At 39.9% G+C, this 12,726-nt stretch overlaps 1 pseudogene; it reads left to right on the forward strand.

Moving 5' to 3' along the window:
* The first annotated feature begins 408 nt into the window (after positions 1-408).
* On the forward strand, positions 409-11,818 carry LOC139437324 (52 kDa repressor of the inhibitor of the protein kinase-like; annotated as a pseudogene).
* Positions 11,819-12,726: the final 908 nt, after the last annotated feature.

Here is a 12,726-nt window from a genome sequence, read left to right on the forward strand (position 1 = left end):
TTACTATTTGGCTCACTTGGACTATTATTGAATCTGTTTTGATACTAAATCTAAAGTTTTGCCTTTAGCTCCCTCATTAATTGACTTTACAAAGTCACTTTTCCCTCTGCTGACACCTCTTCCCCCTCCCATACCTGGAGACACTCAGCTGAAGTTGTCAGCTTTATAACAGAGCATCTTGCAGGCTAGAATGGAGGGAAATGATGTGGAGCTGCTTGTGCAAGGAAAGGTTAAGTCATAGATACAATGTCCTGTGTATGCAAAAGTGCTAAAAAAGGCCTTTGTTAGTTAAATCATGCTTGTAAGAAAATTCTGTTGAAGTGTTGACTAAGATAAAGAAAATACTCTGGTAGCAACTGTGTAAACCTCCCTTTGCTGCCTACATGATAATGTGGCTGTGGGTTCTGTTTGAAAACACAGCAGAAACAGATGCTAGATATATGCAAGAGCTGCATTCCAGTAGAAACCATCAGGGAAGCAAGAGACTCACACTTCTTTTCCATCATCACTGATGATGTGGTGGACATAGCAGGGGAAGAGCCCCTGTCTGTGTTGGTGAGGTTTGTCGATGAATCTCATAATCTGAGAGAGGATTTTGTGGACTTTCTGCCTTATGAAACTGATGTGGGAATTTTGGCTGTGAAATTTCACCCTGCAATAACAGAGAGGTGGGAACTGAACATGGAATACTGTAGTGGACAGACTTACCTTGTGCCCAGTTGATTTTATTCCAAAATGAAAGTTATTGCTTCTAGACTTCTAGAGAAATTTCCCTAAGTTGTCTATGCACTCAACTCTTCCTGTGCCTTAAATATATGGTTAGCAAAATCAGTGCCTGTGATGGGAGTATATGTTGCATTGAGAACAATTAAGGAAGTTTCTTCTTTTTTCCATAGATCACCACAACTACTATTAGAACTTGACAGTGTAATTTCTGTCCTTTTTCAGAGCAATGAAGAAAGGGGAAATGAACTAAAGGAAATTTTACATTCTCAATGGATCAATGGGTGTGATGCTTTTGAAATTTTAGTGGATCTCCTGCAAGCACTTGTTTTATGTTTAGATGGTTTGAATAGTGATACAAATGTTAGATGGAATAACTGTATAGCTGGGTGAGCATGTGCACTCTGTAGTGCAGTACCAGATTTTGATTTCATTGTTACCATTGTTCTTAAGAATGTCCTCTTTTATAAGAGCCTTTGGGGAAAATCTCCAGGGGCAAACCTCTGATATCTTATTTGCAGCCAGCAGCTTGACTGCAGTGCTGCATTTGCTCAATAAGTCATGTCAATCATTGCGGTTTATCATGAATTTTGGTTTGAGGAAGCCATAAATTTGGCAGCCAAACTTGATATACAAAGAAAACTCCCTGGCAAATTCTGCAGGGCTCAGCAAGATAATGTAGAATCTCAACTAACCTCTGAGAGTGACTATAAAGAAACCCTAAGTGTTCCAACAGTGGAGCACATTATTCAGGAACTTAAAGATATATTCTCAGAACAGCACCTCAAAGCTCTTAAATGCTTAACTCTGTGCCCCCTGTCATGGGGCAGCTCAACACATCAGAGGAACATCATGCTGACATGGACAGAAGTGACCTACCCAATCTTGACAAACTCTTAGCTGAGTTTGATTGGAGAATCAAGTGGAAACACAGAGGGAAAAATAAGAGCTTCCTTCCACCATTTATTTTTTTTTTTTTTTTTTTTTTATTATTGACTTTGTAATAATATTACATTAAAAATATATATGTGAGGTCCCATTCATCCCCACCCCCCCTCCCTCTCCCCCCCCAACAACACTCGTTCCCATCATCATGACATATCCATCGGATTTGGTAAGTACATCTTTGGGCACCTCTGCACCTCATAGACAATGGTCCACATCATGGTCCATACTCGCCTCCATTCCATCCAGTGGACCCTGTGAGGATTTACAATGTCCGGTGATTACCTCTGAGGCACCATCCAGGGCAGCTCCATGACCCAAAGACGCCTCCACCTCTCATCTCTTCCTGCCTTTCCCCACACCCATCTTCCACTATGTCCACTTTTCCCAATCCAATGCCACCTCTTCTTTGTGGACATTGGATTGGTAGTGTCCATTGCACCTCTATGTCAAGAGGAGGCTCAGATTCCACATGGATGCTGGATGCAATCCTCCCATTTTCGGTTGTAATCACTTTAGGCTCCATGGTGTGGTGATTGTCCTTCTTCAACTCCATCTTAGCTGAGTGTGATAAGTCCAATAAATCAGATTGTAGGTGCTGGAGTCTGTTGAGGCTCAGGACCTGGTTGTCACATTGTCGGTCCAGAGATTCAAATCCCCTAAATCTATCTTAAACCCCAACGTTAACTGCACCTCTATCACATTAGCATGAAAGCCTTATGAAGGGAGATCCCATCTGAGTCCAGATTCATCACACATAAACACCGTTTCCAAAGAGGGGCCATCTGCCCTGTTAGTCAACCCCATCGGCCATGACCATAACTCTCATGGGTCTCTTTAGCCTTCATAGGAGCCAATATCTGGGGGTTGTATCTGCTTTATCTGTCTCTCTGACTCTGCTCAGTTGTGCATGAGGGCAATCCTTCTGCCAGCCTCCAGACTCTTTTTTAGAAACTCGTAGCCATATAAACTCATTTCTCCTTTCCATTTCCCCCTTACTTTAGGTCAAACAGCATTTTAAAGACATGTTATTTTATGTAGACATGGATATTCTGCTGATCCGCATTGAATCTTCCATATAAGGTCCTTTTCCAGTTGCATCATCAGTTGGTATTTGATAGTGGTCCCTCGTTGCCAGGGAGGCTCATCCCCGGGTGTCATGTCCCACGCTGGAGGGAAGGCATTGCATTTACATGCTGAGTTTGGCTTCGAGACTGGCCACATTTGAGTAACATGAAGGCTGACAGGAGGAAATTCCCAGGCACAATGTTGCTCTATGCCTTGTTCTTATTTTAGGTTTATCAGCTCACAAACATAGTCATTAGCATCAGGGGCTCACTGTTGAACCCTCATTTCCTCCCGGTCCCCTCCGCTGTACCTGGGAGACTGTCGCTGTTCCCCTGGGGACCACGACAGAGCACCACTGGCCAGAAACCCAGTACTCCCCCTGCTGTGGTTTTTAATTGTTGCCGCTATGAGTATATCCAATCATTGCCATGCACCCTGGACATATGTTCTGTACAGCTCCCTGTCAGCCATATATCACTTGTCATTGGTATCCCATACCAGTATCTCTCCATTGCCATTGTTGAAACACTCTGTGATCCAGAACTCCCCGAAATTTGAGGCCCAATATAATGTCGTGGTCCCTTACTAGGGAATGGCATATAGCGATGGGTTTAACGGATAGATAAAGAACTTGGATAAAGTTAGATATAGAACTTAAGGAATGTTGACTTGAAAAAATTCCACATCTTATCCTTTCCCCCCCCCCCCCCAATTATTCAGCATTTCTTCATAGGAGTCCTAGACCACAGCAATGCATATATATAATATACAGCATTCCCATAATCCACCATATAACCTTTTTCCTTCCACATCGATACTCTTACACCCTATTCATATCATATTTACTTAAGGTGATGTACAGAGTCTGAGATATTAGATTTCTAACAAGGTAATATCTGTGCTTACATTATGGTGGATACTTTAGGATACACAATTCTTTACATTTTTAGTTATCCTATGTTTTACAATATGGTTTACATTATCAGTCTGTCATCTCCTATATGTTATGGTGTAATATTACATGTTTTATATCCGTCCTTGTGTACTCTCAAGAAACTCCTCTCTTTCCCCCCATTTACTTTGGTTCCACACATTTAACGTCCATTTTCCCTTCCACCTTGGTGCCCACAGTGACAGCCAAGCTCCGTTTCCTGAGGAGCCACTTCCAGAGATAGATGGAATAGTGTTCAGGGCCTAATTTGCTCAACTGCCCCAACGCCCCGGGAGCCACCCTTTCTCTCGAGGGATAGAGTTCCCTCTATTTGGTGGCATTATTCCTCCCCAGGATGTGGGTCCACCCCCACTCTCACTACTTGGGATTCTACCCCTTGGTGTCACCCACTCTGGCAGAGTGAGCATTTAGACATTCTCCAGGAGCTCGTCTTGCATCAGACCCTCCTCTCCGCGCATTCTAAACAGGTAACCCTCTTTATTACATTTTGTTATGATTTCTCGGCATTTTACTCTCCACCACCTCCAGTCCCTCTCCTATGTTGGTATGCTACCCCTCCCTCCCCCCATTTTGGGCAACGTTACCCAACCATCCCACCCCAGCCACCCTCAAACCCGTAAAGCCCCAACCATAGGCAACCCCTTGCCCCCATTTTATCTCTTCTTTGTGTTCATACTTACCACCATCTCATCTTAAATTCTACCCCTGCAGACAACGTTTCATATCCTTCCTCCATTCTCTGATTTCCTGTAAGCCTATCGTTCAGTCTCTTGCTATCTAGGGCAGCTTGTTTATTTCATATCATTGAGGTCATGTAGTATTTGTCCTTCAATGTCTGGGTTGCTTCACTCAACATAAGGTTCTCAAGATTCATCCATGTTATCACATGTGATTGTAGTGTGTTTGTTCTTACAGCCGAGTAGTATTCCATTGTGTGTATATACCACATTTTATTGATCCACTCATCTGTTGATGGGCATTTGGGTTGATTCCAACTTTTGGCGATAGTGAACAATGCTGCTATGAACATTGGTGTACATATATCGGTTTGTGTCCTTGTTTTCATTTCTGCTGGGTATATACCCAACAGTGGTATTGCTGGGTCATATGGCAAATCTATGGCTAGATTTTTGAGAAACCTCCATACTGTCCTCCAGAATGGTTGGATCCTTCTGCATTCCCACCAGCAGTGGATGAGTGTTCCCCTTCCTTCACATCCTCTCCAGCATTTGTATTCTTCTGTTTTTTTCATAGCTGCCAATCTTATGGGTGTAAGATGGTATCTCATTGTAGTTTTGATTTGCATTTCCCTGATAGCTAGAGATTTAGAACATTTTTTCATGTGCTTTCTTGCCATTTGTATTTCTTCTTCGGAGAAGTGTCTGTTTAAGTCTTTTTCCCATTTTTTAAATGGGTTGTTTATCTTTTTATTTTCGAGATACAGAAGTTCTTTATATATGCAAGTTATAAGTTTCTTATCAGATATATGATTGCCAAATATTTTCTCCCACTGTGTGGGTTCCCTTTTTACTTTCTTGACAAACTCCTTTGAGGTGCAGAAGGCTTTAATTTTGAGGAAGTCCCATTTATCTATTAGTTCTTTTGCTGCTTGTGCTTTTGGTGAGATGTTCATAAATCCATTTCCTATTACAAGGTCCTGTAGATGTTTCCCTACACTGCTTTCTAAGGTTTTTATGGTCTTGGCTCTTATATTTAGGTCTTTGATCCATCTTGAGTTGATCTTTGTATAAGGTGTGAGATGGCAATCCTCTTTCATTCTTCTACATATGGCTATCCAGTTCTCCAGACACCATTTGTTGAATAGGCCACTCTCTCCCAGTTGAGAGGGTTTAGTGGCTTTATCAAATATTATGTGACTGTATATGTGAGGTTCTATATCAGAGCTTTCAATTCGATTCCATTGGTCTATGTGTCTCTCCTTATGCCAATACCATGCTGTTTTCACCACCGTAGCTTTGTAGTATGTTTTGAAGTCAGGTAGTGTGATTCCTCCTATTTCGTTTTTCTTTTTCAGTATGTCTTTGGCTATTCGGGGTCTCTTTCCTTTCCAAATAAATTTCATAGTTAGTTTTTCTAGTTCCTTAAAGAAGGCTGTGTTGATTTTTATTGGGATTGCATTGAATGTGTAGATCAGTTTTGGTAGGATAGACATCTTAATAATGTTCAGTCTTCCTATCCATGAACAAGGAATAGTCTTCCATTTATTTAGGTCTTCTTTGATTTCCTTGAACAATCTTGTATAGTTCTCGTTGTATAAGTTCTTTACCTCTTTAGTTAAATTTATTCCTAAGTATTTGATTTTTTTATTTACTATTGTGAATGGTATTTGTTTCTTGATTTCCTCCTGATCTTGCTCATTATTGGTGTACAGAAATGCTACTGATTTTTGCGCATTGATCTTATAACCTGCGACTTTACTAAACTCATTTATGAGTTCTAGAATCTTCGTTGTAGATCTCTCAGGGTTTTCTATGTATAGGATCATGTCATCTGCAAATAATGAAATTTTGACTTCTTCCTTTCCAATTTGAATGCCTTTTATTTCTGGTTCTTGCCTCAGTGCTCGAGCAAGTACTTCTAAGACAATGTTAAATAGGAGCGGAGACAGTGGGCATCCTTGTCTTGTTCCTGAGTTTAGAGGGAAGGAGTCTAGGATTTCTCCATTGTAGACAATATTGGCTTTAGGTTTTTCATATATACTCTTTATCATGTTCAAAAAATTCCCTTGTATTCCAATCTTTTGGAGTGTTTTTATTAAGAAAGGGTGCTGTATTTTGTCAAATGCTTTTTCTGCATCAATAGATATAATCATGTGATTTTTTTCCTTCAATCTGTTTATATGGTGTATTACGTTGATTGATTTTCTTATGTTGAACCATCCTTGCATACCTGGGATGAATCCCACTTGGTCGTGGTGTATAATACGTTTAATGTGTTGTTGAATACGATTAGCAAGTATTTTGTTAAGTATTTTTGCGTCTAGGTTCATTAGAGAAATTGGTCTGTAATTTTCCTTTCTTGTGATGTCTTTGTTTGGCTTTGGTACTAGGGTAATGTTGGCATCATAGAAGGAGTTGGGTAATGTTCTTTCCGTTTCGATGTTTTGGAATAGTTTCAGCAGGATTGGTGTCAGTTCTTTCCGGAATGTTTTGTAGAATTCACCTGTGAAGCCATCTGGCCCTGGGCTCTTCTTAGTTGGGAGATTTTTGATAACTGATTCTATCTCTGTGCTTGTGATTGGTTTGTTAAGATCATCAATTTCTTCTTTCGTCAATATGGGCTGCTTATGTGTTTCTAGGAATTTGTCCATTTCCTCTAGATTGTCATTTTTGTTGGAATATAGTTTTTCAAAATATCCTCTTATGATAGTCTTTATTTCTGTGGGGTCAGTGGTGATATTGCCTTCCTCATTTCTTATTTTGTGTATTTGCATCTTCTCTCTTTTTTTCTTTGTTAGTGTTGCTAAAGGTTTGTCAATTTTGTTAATCTTCTCAAAAAACCAGCTCTTGGTCTTGTTTATCTGTTCAAGTGCTTTCTTATTTTCTATTTCATTTAGTTCTGCTCTTATCTTTGTTATTTCCTTCCTTCTTCTTCCTGTTGGGTTACTTTGTTGTTGTTTTTCTAATTCCTTCAAATGTGTAGTTAGTTCTTCAATTTTTGCTCTTTCTTCTTTTTTGATATAGGAATTTATGGCTATAAACTTCCCTCTCAGTACTGCTTTTGCTGCATCCCATAAATTTTGGTATGTTGTGTTATCATTATCATTTGTTTCAAGGTAGTCATTGATTTCTTTTGAGATTTCCTCTTTGACCCACTGTTTTTCTAGGAGTGTGCTGTTTAATTTCCAAATCGTGGTGTGAAATCTGGGCTTCTGTCCCTTGCAAATCTCCAGCTTGACTCCACTGTGGTCAGAGATAATGTTTTGTATGATTTCAATCTTTCTGAATTCGTTCAGCCTTTCTTTGTGGCCTAGCATATGATCTATCTTGGAGAATGATACATGTGCGCTTGAGAAAAATGTATAACCTGCTGTGTTTGGGTGTAGCGATCTATATATGTCTATTAGATCCAGCTCCTCTAATATACTATTCAGATGTTTTGTCTCTTTGGTGATTCTCTTTTGAGATGTTCTGTCCAGAGTTGATAGTGGTGTATTAAAATCCCCCACTATAATTGTAGATGTATCTATTCTTTCACTTAGTTTTTCCAGCGTTTGCCTGACGTATTTAGAGGCACCCTTGTTAGGGGCATAGATATTTATGATTGTTCTATCTTCTTGACAGATTTTCCCTTTCACTAAAATGTAGTATCCTTCTTTGTCTCTCACAATTGTTTCACATTTAAAGTCTATTTTGTCTGATATTAATATAGCTACTCCTGCCTTTTTTTGGTTATTGTTAGCTTGTATGATTGTTTTCCAGCCATTCACTTTCAGTCTCCATGCGTCTCTGGGTCTAAGATGTGTCTCTTGTAGACAGCATATGGATGGGTCATATTTCCTTATCCAATGTCCCAGTCTGAATCTTTTGATAGGTGAGTTTAATCCATTGACATTCAGTGTTATTACTATCAAGGAATTATTTGTGTTAGCCATATTTTGATTAGATTTGTGTTTGTCATATTTTGTTTGTATATATTTTTTTGTCTTTTTTGTTGTTGTTGTTGGTCTTATACTCTCCTCCAACTTTGCCTTTCCTGTTTTTTTCTTTCTTCCTGCAAAACTCCCTTTAGAATTTCTTGAAGGGGAGGTTTCTTGTTGGTATACTCTTTCAGTTTCTGTTTGTCTGTGAATATTTTGAACTCTCCCTCATGTTTGAATGCTAGTTTAGCTGGATAAAGTATTCTTGGTTGGAAGTTCTTTTCCTTTAGTACCTTGACTATATCATACCACTGTCTTCTTGCCTCCATGGTTTCAGAAGAGAAATCAGCACTTAATCTAATTGAGCTTCCCTTGTATGTGATGGTTTTCTTTTCTCTTGCTGCTTTTAGGATTTTCTCTTTGTCTTGAGCATTGGATAATTTGATAAGTATATGTCTTGGGGTGGGCCTGTTGGGGTTTATGACTTGTGGAGTGCGCTGTGCTTCTTGGATATGTACATCTGTCTCTTTCAGTAGATTTGGGAAGTTTTCAGCCATTATTTCCTGCAACACTCCTTCTGACCCCTTTCCCTTCTCTTCACCTTCTGGAATGCCTATAATACGTATGTTTGAACGTTTTGCATTGTCATTCAAGTCCCTAAATCCTGATTGGATTTTTTCTATCTTCTTATTGACCCCTTCTACTATCTGTTTGATTTCTGAGGTACTGTCTTCTACATCACTAATTCTCTGCTCTGTCTCTTCTAGTCTGCTGATATTTGCTGCAAGTGTATTTTTGATTTCTTGAACTGTGGTGTTCATTCCCATCATATCTGTTATGTTTTTGCGTATGTCTGCAATTTCCCCTCCAAGTGATGTCTTCATGTTGTTAACCTCTTTCATTACTGCATCAAATTTGTCGGTGATAAATGTTCTGAGTTCTTTCATTGCTTGTGCCAAGTTTTGCTCCCCTTCGTGATTATTGGTTTGTTGATTGGATTCAGCCATGTTTTCCTGATTATTGGTTTGGTTTGTAGATTTTTGTTGCTTTCTGGTCATCTCTTTATTTTGACGGATTTAATCAGTTCCTTAGCTTCTTTGTCTGCTTTTGGAGGTTAATTAGTTGTTATTTTTGCATAGTAGTTATATCTTCTCTTTGTCACTTTTTTCTTCTTATTCAAGTTACTTGTTGTTGGTTAGGTTCACTTTAGAAGAAAGTATTAGTGTTGGGGAAAGGCAATTGTGTCAGCAAGGGAAAAGTGTAGAGTAGTATTAGTAATGTATGTTAACAAAGCAAGAATATGAGATCTGGGAGGATGGAGGTTAGATTCATGTAGATTGTATAGAGTTATAGCTGTAGGTAGAGTACCTTTTATGGATTAGATGGCTGAATATAGGCAGAATATGGTATGAACTACAAAGCTATTGTTTTCATGAGAGAGGGAAAAAGAAAAGAAAGGTAATAGTTTCAAGAGTGGATAACAGACAGAAAACAGAACAAAGGTATTAGAAATTAAGAGTTAGACAGTTTGTGGATCAAAGAATGGGAAGTGGGGGGTGGAATATAGGAGATACAGTAGATGATAGTGGATATCAAGATGCAGGGGACGGGGGATAGTGTAGGTAGCCTAAATCAGTTCACACAGAAATGAGGCAGTGTAGGAAGGGATAACCCAGCAAATATGAGGAGTTCCCTGTAGCACCTATTGCGTACTTGAATTAAAATAAAATAAGTGGAAAATGAGGGACAAGAGGGAAAGAGAAAACCGAGGAGAAAAAAAAAACTAATTATAATAAAGGAAAAAAGAAAGACAAGAAGAAAGGAAGAAAGAAAAAGAGGATAGGCAAATGGTGGGGTACAGATAGGGGGAAGAGAGATATAGGTATACACGTGTCACAATTGCAACACTATCTAAAACAACCAGCAAAAAAAAAAAAAACAAAAAAAAAAAACAAAAAAACAAAAAAACAAAAAAAAAACCCCTAAATAACTGTATTTAAAAAAAAAAAAAAGGGACTTTGGGGGACACGCTAGGAGAAAAGACTAGGGGATAATGCAATATTAGCAATCAGGACGTCAAAAAGAGTAAAAAGTAAGATAAAGTGAAAATCAAACCAAAACAATATGAACCAATAAAGATAAAATGCAAACGTTAAGGTCCAGGGCACTCAAGGACCCCAGGTAGACCCCAGGGCGTGATGGATTCAGGGGTGGAAAGTCTGAGACACTGAAGACTCAAGAGGTGTGAGTCTGGGGTGTGGACCCCCAGAGTCCAGGGGACCCAGACCTGGCAACCTCAAATCTGGTCCACAGAAAGCTGAGGAGCCCCGCAGTGCAACACAACCCTCCGGGATCCCCGTAGCTGGGTGCCAGCCCAGTGGGGGAAGCCCGATTCCGTGAATTCTATTTTGAATATCTAATCCCTGAAATTCACCTAACTCCTCAGGGTATCAGCCTTGGGACAACTCCCTCCCTGTGCTCCCACGCAACTGCCACTTGAGGGCGCCTCTACACCCCGGCCAGTTCAATGACCCAGATCCCAAGCCCCGCCGGGTGGGGTGGGCTTCAGCTGGAAACGCCGAAAACAGACTCTAAGATCCGAAATCCCAAACTTCGCAAAATATTCCCCAATCAGCTTTCAGATGTGTCCTCCTCCCTCACTGCACCCTACAACAGTCTCTCAATTATGTCCCCTTATTGTCCAAAATCCAATTCCGTTGCAGATCGGCAGCCGGACCTGTGGGGATGGAGCTCCAGGCGGAAGCTCTATCCCCCCTGTCCGACGGCTAACCCTTCCCCCGCTTCAGCACAATACACCGTCTGTCTCCCCAAATCAATCTGCAAAGGAGTCTTGTCCCAACAATCCCTCACCAGCCAGCCCAGTATCCGCGAATTTCTCAGCACTGCAAAACCTCCAGAGAAAGGAAAAAAAAAACAAAAACCCTGGCCGCCGTGGCTCCGGAGCCGCAGGAGCGCCTGCTACCGCGTCTCCGCCCACCCCCGGAGGGAACTTCCCACGCCCAGCTGGGACCTCCGTTTATATGTTATAGACGTATCCTCTCTGTTACCTTCCCACCGAATTGACGTCCAGACACCTTCCAACCAGCAAAAATCCCCGAAACAGCGCGGTCCCAAAGAGCCTTCAACGCTGCCCAACCGTCCCCTGCTGAGACACTACCAGGTAAGCTCACGCAGCCACCATCTTCCCAGCATCCCCCAGTTCTCCTTCCACCATTTATGAAGCCCTCCATCTGCCTGACATCAAGTTTTTCCCTAATGTTTATGCATTATTGAAGGTCTTATGTACTCTTCCCATGATGAAGGTTGAGAGTGAACACTATGAAAATGGGCAAAAGCATCTCAAAGCATACCTGAGGAGCATTTTGACAGACCAAAGGTCAAGTAACTTGGCTTTGCTTAATATAAATTTTGGTATAAAACAAGATTTTATGGTGGACACATATATCAAACTCTATACAACTAGATCAGAGCTTCCTACAAGTAATTCAGAAACCATTGAAAATACATGAAACTTTTAAAATAGATTTTCTCTTCTAGTTAGAGGAAAAAATGTATGGTTTATGTGGGCCACTTAATCCTAAATATCTTTACTTATAGGACTCCCATTGAATACATCAGTCATTAAAAATCTACCTATTTAAAGGGCCCTGTTTGAACTTTCATGCTTTGAAGACCCATCCATTCTTGCAGAAGATAGCAGTGAAAGTGCCATATTTCATTTCTGTGTGATCTTTGTTGGTGGCACACTGGAACTGATTAATTTTAGACGTAACATTTATCATCACTGTGGATCCAATCATCAGGTTATCAGTTTGGTATCAGTACTTTGAAGAAATAAGTTTTGAGGAGTTATGGAAGGAAAGGAATACATTTTGTAAAATATAACAATGAGGTTTATGACTGACTTTTAACTAGTAGGAGTTTTAAGTATATTTTTAAAATTTTGTATTGGACAACTAAGGAATTACCAGAGTGAGAAAAACTGAGCTTGGAAAGAAGAATTTCAGTGTAGATTTTGTCTTTATCAAATGAAACCAAAGGAGCAAGTTTCCGTTCAAATGCCTTTCCCACATCTGGTTGTTGCTGTTTACATTTTTTTATTGAGCCTACACCTTCATAACCTTTTTAGAAGGTCTATATTGAGCACTTCTGTTTCATGGCAAGACAGTATCATGGATACTGACAACTGGATACTGACCATGGATATTGACAACTGATTTGTTTCTTCTGTCTATTTCCATAACTATATCTACTGCACATCTTTATTTATAAGCAAAGCCTGGAAAGCCTACAAAATTAAGTGTTTTGTGGTTTATCTAGGAATAATACAAATATTGTGGTTATTTTTGGTGAAGAAAACCCATTTTGTACAGTTTATTTCAATCTAAATAAAATGTGAATTTTGTTTTAAAAAAGA

Source organism: Dasypus novemcinctus, chromosome 22, assembly GCF_030445035.2.
Source record: "Dasypus novemcinctus isolate mDasNov1 chromosome 22, mDasNov1.1.hap2, whole genome shotgun sequence".
NCBI lineage: Eukaryota > Metazoa > Chordata > Mammalia > Cingulata > Dasypodidae > Dasypus > Dasypus novemcinctus.